Below are 8,211 nucleotides of genomic sequence, written 5' to 3' on the forward strand. Positions count from 1 at the left end.
CAGTTGCTGCAGATAACTGATTTCCACAGAAAAATCCACAACTAGGAAAAAACAGACCTTCTAATTGCTATTTTTAATTCCGCAGTGACAAAAAACCTCAAGACTAACGTTATGTAAGACCATTAACCTCTTTGCTCATAACTGGCACCTTAATTTAGCACGCTACCACACCAGATAGCTTAAACTGAATTCTTAATGCCAAAGCATACCACCGGCTGCAGCAAGACCAATAATGGAATGGAAAAAAATTCCAAGGCAAGCATTATATACTGATTTTTGCAATTACAGTTCCTTGGGCACAAGTAGATATACCTGAGCACGGCCAGCTCTACAGAAACAGTATTCAAGATTGATAACCTCAAGAAGATTATCAGAAGCTTCCTAGTAGTTTAGGAACACTGAAGAGAAATCAAAGTAGATCTGGACCAATGGAAAACCTCCAGCTCACCTTTTATACTAGAAAGTAGGTCAAACCCAAAGAGGCTGTAACCTGCAGAAAAGGAAATTATGCTTTGAGAGACTGCTCTTCTTTGCAAACTAACCTCTCAGCATTCCACACACATCCTCCATGGCAGCTGAAGACAGGTATACCCAAGAAGTCCAAAACTGCCATGTATCGTACTGAACTGCAGCCCAGTGGCTATCACAGATACACAGACGACTGAGTGAAACACCAAGCAATGTAATCTCAAGGAACATTCATGTCAATCCTCATGCTCCCCCCGCCAAGAAAAAACAATCTTCTACACAAATAATAAGCAAGACTGATGACTTTCAAGCAGACAGCCTCTTAAATACCGTCTTCCATCTATTCTTATCACATTGTGGCTAAGAATGACGTTCAGAAGGAAAAGAAAGACTAAGAGCCTACTTTCAGAAGCTATCGTCCTGCTGAGAGCTCTCTATGAATCACCAGTTCATCCTCCTCTGACTCCATTAACTCTTCAGAATTCCCTGATGTGCTCGATTCCATGCTCCACCCATCCAGATTGTGATGTCCCAACTTGCTTACAAGAATACTGTGGGACACAGCAGAAAAACTCTCAGCAAACTTAAGCCAAATGGCCTCTAGTGCTCTTCCTCATCCACAAATCCGATTATTTTATCACAGGAGACAACGAGGTGGGTCAGACACAACTTACCTTCAGTAAATCCGTACTGACTGCTCCAGTCACATTCCTTCACATGCCCAGAAAGGTGTACCAAAAGGACCTGACTCAGGACTGTCTTTGGGATTGAAGCGAGGCTGACCCGTCTGTAGGCCTCTGGATTATCCTTTGGGCCTATTTCAAAAACAAGTGCCAGATCTGCCTTTGTCAAGTGCTCAATGACATCCCAGCATCTCCTTGACTTTTCAAAGATGGCCAAGACTGGCATGACCACGACACAGCCAGCTCTGCACCTTTGGGTGCAGCCCATCAGGTTCCAAGGACTTACTTGGCTCACATTCTCTCAAACAATCCCTCACTCTGTTTTTCAAATGCTTCCGATTGCTGTTTCTTCTTTTAACCCTGCCTCTGAACACAGGGGCCATGAAGACTCAGGCATAATATCTCAAAGCAAGTCTGTGCCAAACCATCACTCATTCAGCCACCTCACTGAGCAGAGCCTTTGTTTAGCCCTCTGCTGCTGATGCGGAGGTAGAAGCTACCTCGTAATTATCAGGGACGTTGTAACAAGCACTGTCCTGAGAAAAAGTAGCTGCTTCCACAATGCAAAGACAGAAACACAGACTAACAGAGCAGAGTTTGTTCTGTCTCTATCCTAGGTTGTCAAAGAAACAGCCAGGTCTCTTTGCAGCATGTAAAACCAATTTGTTGGAGAGTTGCATGACCCCATTTCTAAAACGTCTGGCAAAAAAGCCTCCCTCTCACTGTCAGCCAGGCTGAGTCTATTTAGCAAAGGGAAGTCAGCTCCATAAAGAGCAAACATAGGCTCTCCTGAAAATCCCTGAGAAAGCTGTAGCTTCTCTGGAGAAGCTTCTTTTCAGCTTTATTTAGAAGAAAAATCCAGAGGATGGAATAAGGAACTAAGATGCCAACCAGCCAGACTGCTCTAGGTATAGAAAAGGAGATGATTTATGATGACTCCATCTTCTCATGGTTTTTACATGCAGAATACCTCAGTGCATCATACGATGGGGAACAGCAGGAGAAAACTCAGAGCTGTTCTAATGCTCCCCAAGAGGAAGAAGAACACAAAACACTTGCAGCCTAGGTCATTGCAACAGGCTTCTGGCACTGAGCAGGTCCCATTGTGCCACACTCACGGTGCCAGAGCGATGGCAGTGCCTGCTGTCTGAAGGCTAGCACAGAAGCGTAACACAAGTGAACAAAATTACGTTTTATCAGCCTCCAGAATTCGCAAGTCTCCCCTGCCCCCTTCTGGGAACAAGGTGGATTTGAAAACTTCAATATCTATTTCCAACGACAAAATTGTTTACTTGGGCAAACAACCAAAAGCTTTTGCCTCAAGCTGGAGTCCCTTCAGCAAAGACATGGATATTATTAAGTACATCTCCTTCAGCAGCACAGACAGACTCAAACTGGATTTTCTTTACCCATATGCTGAAGTCCCTGACAAAATCGCACGCCAGAAAATGGCCTGACAGTTCACTACAGCTCAAGTGTTATGACTAAGCCGATTAATTTCTCAGGTCATGATGCAGATGCGCAATGCGGACTCCCTATCCTTTGCCCCCATACCTCCACTTCCTCCCCCCCCCAAAAAAGGGAAAAAAAAATATAGCAACCACAGCAAAACTTGCATGATATGCATTAACTGCTCATAAACCTTCTCCACAAGTTATGGAAACCACAGTCTACTAAGCTGCTGACTTAGATCTGACTTAAGCAAAAATCTCTCTGCAATGACTTGCCACCCCACATATTTATGTTAAGCTCTTAAATGCAAAAGACAAACAGACCTCATTGGGGCAAGAGGGGAAAAATTCTCCTACCTGCCTCTTCCTACCACTGCTAACGAGGAAATCACTACGCTACTGTTTGTCTGTACATTTCTGCATTTCATGGTGCTAAAAAAAAACAAACCAAAAAAACCCCCCAGACAGTTGCACTTTCCTCTTCATCTCCCAAGCGCAGCCCTACAACACTCCGCTGCTCAGAAAACTGAAGGAGATACGCAGACACTTTTCCTTTGTGTCTCTGCTTTGCATGTGGGCTACCGAGGTGGAGAGCTAAGCAAAGACCCCACATCCCACTCCGAGCTAGGACAAGGAGAAGGGGACTTCCAAAGGACTGGAGTGCGCCTACTGTGAAACAGCCGTTTAGGCTCTGCGAAGAAAAATGTTTCTCATTTTGAAGAGACTGACCCCGTCGCAGAGATCCAGGAACTTTATCCAAAGAGAACACTGTGAGTAACAACACGTTCAGTGCTCTCCCCTCCCTTTGCAAAGTCAGCTGGTAAGGAGCAGAAGTTGGCTCCAGTGCTCAGGAAGCAGCACAAATGTTTTGTTTCCTAGGAATTAGGACAACATCTAGATTTAAACCTATCAAGTCTGAGAGTTATGCATCAAAGCCAAACACAAAACTTGCCACGAAGAACCATCACAAGCAAGCTAATCTCACCCTTAAGGCCTTTCAAAACCAGCATTTAATTTGGTTTTCTTCAAGCTCGCTGTAAAGCAGCTTTACAATTCCTATGATATGCTGTGGGCTGTGACACCACTCTGATCCGTCTCCTCCTCAGATCTATACGTTGCCCTTTTTCTGAGCTGTGTGAGAATTAATTATATAGAAATGAGCAGTGTTAGACAAAGGGATCCCAAGCAATCAGCTCTCTTAAAGGAACCCAGGACTACAGGATCTCTGCCTTCAAAAAGTCTATAGCAATGCCCATTCAGCACAACTCGTGCTGTTAGAAAGAGAACGAGCTTAAGATCCAGACAAGCAAACACAAGTGCTACGCCCATCTTCTCACTCATGGCCAGAAGCAGACTTGGGCTTAGCCACGGCGTGCATTCTCCCTCCTGTCGGCACTAGACCACATCAGAGCAGCTCCCCGACCTGAGGAAGTTCTGCCAAAACTGCCAGCGATACACAAACAGCAGCTCTGAACGAGAAGATTAACACTCTGATTCTAATACATTGTCTGCACAAGCTCCACCTACCTCTCCATGTAAAGTAAGCGTCGCAGCCTCACGCAACCAGGAATTTCACCACCCAAGAGGACTTAAATCTCACGTACGCAGGCAGAGATACAGCAGGGCATTCCAGCAGCCAGAACTGAGCGTGTGAGTGAACAGAGGGGCATATGCATTAGAATTTTCTCTTTCCTTTACTGTGAAGACAAAGCTGAACAAACATTTTGCTTCACCTGCGCTTGCCTCTTCCTACACGTGGAAGCTGACGACAGTTAAATTTGGCAGGCCCCAAATGGCATCACTCGGTTTTACCGGACAGTCCAGCTTTTGTCTGAACGCTGTCGAAACATTTAAAGCCAGGAAAAATACAGCAACTCTTGCATCTCATCACTGAAGGTTAACAGGTCAGCAAAGTACTTAGTTGATTTGGTGAAGAGATTAGGTAATTATAATCTATCTGAGGTCATCCAAACGGAAAGAAAAGAACTAGGAATAGGCTACTGGTTTCAGGGCTTCCACTGAATGTTTCGGTGATTCTGGTCAGTGTTCAGTCCTGGTCTAATTCAGCCATCGGCAAAACAGCATTTCAGAAAGGAACAGCAGGACAGTCAAGTAAACTATCTGTATATTATTTTGAAAAGACTGCAGTTTGGTGATCATTTTATTTTCTGTGATTCCCTTGCACTCCATTTTAAATCCATCAGTCTTACCTGATAATTACATTCCCAAGACTTTAAGAATACGTCCCAGTCGATCAACAATTGAATTTGTTAAAACAGACTCAAATTAGGGCACCTCTTTCAAGTGAAAGTTGTGCTGTTTGGTTGAAGAATCGAGCCCTTCAGCAACTTTTCTGCTCAAATGGCAGAAACAGAAAAGGACAATTTAAGAGCACATCAGTTCCACAGAAAGACTTCAGAGCATAAAAGCAAGATTATCCAAACAAATTCGCTTCACCCTGGTAAACAAATTCTTGTGCCAAAAGCACAGGGAGCAGCTGTTATCTAGTGGTTTCTTCCGCTAACATAGTTGTGAGACACTGACATTAAACAAAATTTGGGGCTTGCTCAAGCATCTCAAAAAGGTCAGAGAGGCAGAGAAATACAAGGCAGTCAGATGTACAGCACTCCAGATCATATCGCTGCTCAGGACGCAGTTTACTGTGGAGCAAAGGGAATTGCAGGCTGCCCTGTGATGCTGAGTGGACACCCGTTCTGGAATAAACATAGCAAGCTTACTAGATCAACTGATCAACTCTCCTGTTGCAACCTCTTCCATTTTTACACTGCAGATGAAAAAAATAATTCAGCTGGAAAAGACAAATTTTGGAGCACTACTCTTCCACCTAATCCTTCTTTCCTCAGAAAAAGCACCGATAGCTCACGTGCTACTTACAATGACGAAAAAAGTACTCCCATCACTGCCTATCTTCTCAAAAGCCCCTGCAAAACGAGCTTTATTTTGTAAGTGTGGTTTTACCACTGTAACTGTATCTACATTAAGGGATTCCACTGGCAGAGTTGCACTAGGCAAGGATGAACATGCTGATTAATGCAGCTGTCCCAAGCATTTGTAGCAGAAATGACCTTATAAGCACGTCCACAGGGAGTTAAAGCCACATAATCACGTTGCAAATCCATGCCCCTTACTTGATATCAGTTTAATTTTCCTAAGCAGATGACCCTTAAGGATCACAAGCAAGAAAACATGAGCTGTAACTTCCCAACTTGACACTTCTTCATTGTGATTTTTTTCTCCAAGAGAAAGTATCAAATGAAGGTATATTCTCATATACAGTACCTTCTTTTGTATGCTCAACCCACCAAAAAAAACCAAAAAAAAACCCCAAACAACCCAAAGATAGCCACAGAGACAAGGAAAGAGGAAAATCTGAGCTCCATATTAGGGAAAAAAAAGAAAAAAAGTACAACTAATGTAGGTGCTACAAGAAAGTAAACAATGCTTATGGAGATAAAGTGCAATATTTTGGTTTTGAAGTTTTGAATAGGAAATAATTTAAGAGTTTGTCATAACAAACCTATTTTAGACAAAGCTAGTAAAGGTAGCACATAATTTAAGTAAAAAGTATGGTATAGCATCTGATGGCCCTTAAAGCTAAGGTAGCAGATTTTATTTGAAACAAGCTAGAACTATAAGGAGAATTTCATACAAGGATAGATACTCTCACATTCCTTGTGACATTAAAAAACCCAATACGGCAAAACATACACGACACACAACTCGGGGGCACAGAAGGGATTTTGATCTGGGCCTTTTGTTATCCTGTTACTCTCCTGGGGATCAGCATAATCTGCAAGACTCTCAATCACTCATACTGAAAACCTTAAAGCTGTTAAAACGCCTCAGGGGTTGTTTTGCGGCTTGCAGTACGCTCTGGAAGGTAAAGGGCAAAGAATTAACAGAGACACACCAGCCACTTGAGTGAAAATGACAGGCAATCTGAACCTGAGGCTATCTTCCGCGAAGATACATGAATCGGACACCTAGGCATGGCTTCAAGCTTGGCAAGACGTTATCTGTTTTGAAGGGCAAAAAATAAAAGTTGGCATTTAAAAATGTCTGCAATCACTTTACCCAACCAAGAGCTGGCGCTGCCATCCTTTGGTGCCTTCTTCTAGCAAGCGTTGTAACTGTGCCCTTGCAGAAAGATCCAAAGAGAAGGGAGCTCCTAGATGTGGAGGTAGCAGTCCCTGAACACAATTCACCCTACTGTAACTCTCAGCTCCTTCCAACTGAAAGGAGCCTTTAATACTCCAGATTTTCATTATGACTCTCCTTACATGACGACACTGGGCAGCAGGCCTCTTGGAAATCTACCCCATCAGCCAGCTTTGTTCTGAAGGTCTGAAAAAATAAACTCCTCCTTTTCAAATGAATGAAGAATCAGACAACTGCAGCCTACATTTAACTTCCTATTCACTGCAGCCCCTGCAAACAAGTTCTCGTAAACACTCCGCAGGTCACAAATTTCCAGTATCTTATCTAAATGTTAAGCTGCTGAAGCAGAGCTCAAAGCTCCTTCCAACAGGCTTTCTAGAGCGCCGCTTACAACAACCAAGGCCACTGGCTAAGTAATAGCTGTAAAGCCAAAGCAAAAAGAAAATAATCTGTTAAACCTGATCTACGGTCAAATTGGCTTGTGTCTAATCGTTAAGGGCAGCACTTGCACATAGAAAATACATCTCAAGCCTGAAACAGCAGCAACTGCTTTGCACTCACAAAAAGAAGAGTCAACCCGTCAAGCTCACTACCACCAGAATTTTTTAAAGGTTTTGAATTTTCTTCTGGTTGTCATGCCACAGTAGGATGAAGCATAAACAATAGTCTGGAAACACCTCACAAGCTAACTTGTAACCTTTAATTGCCAGGTTTTAGGAAGATACTTGAACTGCAGTGAATAAAAAGCTTGGCTTACTTTTGGCTGGTGAATGCTACAAAATACTGTTTTAACTGAGAATACCCGAGACGAGTTGCCTTCAGTCATCACAAAAATTAATTCTGATTTGTAGGTTTTGTTATTAGGTGAACCAAGTTGTCAATAGGTTCACTGTACAAACAACTGCTGAAATACATTCAAAAGTGTCAGTCCTAAGGATGCTTCACAACTGATGAACAGACCACAGGGCAAGAAATACCTGTGATCTTACTCAACTAACGCTAAGAATAGTTAAGGGAAAAAACAGAAACCCAGAGTCTTGCCATTAAAAAAATTTAAAGCAAATATCAGTGTGCACAGCACCCGAAGAAGAGCAAAAACTATTCAGATTCCAGATGGTGCAAAACAGTCCTACTTATTCGGTTTGACTAATGGAGTTAAGAGGTTTTCTCTCAGTTCTGTAAAAATAAAAGATGCATAAACCATGCCTGATAATGTTTATTGGCTCAGATTTAGCTTACCTTCAAATTTTAATAAGTCTATTCAGGTCAACACTTGCGGCGAGAACTGCAAAATATTTAAGACCTCAATTACACAAAGAAGATTTGTACCCAGACGAAGAAAATGCCACTTGCACAGCATAAGAAAAAGCATTTAGAAATAGATGGTCCAAATGGGAAATAAGGCAAACCACTCCAATATTTGCAAAAGT

This window comes from Apaloderma vittatum, unplaced genomic scaffold (genome assembly GCF_000703405.1).
Source record: "Apaloderma vittatum isolate BGI_N311 unplaced genomic scaffold, ASM70340v1 scaffold6802, whole genome shotgun sequence".
NCBI lineage: Eukaryota > Metazoa > Chordata > Aves > Trogoniformes > Trogonidae > Apaloderma > Apaloderma vittatum.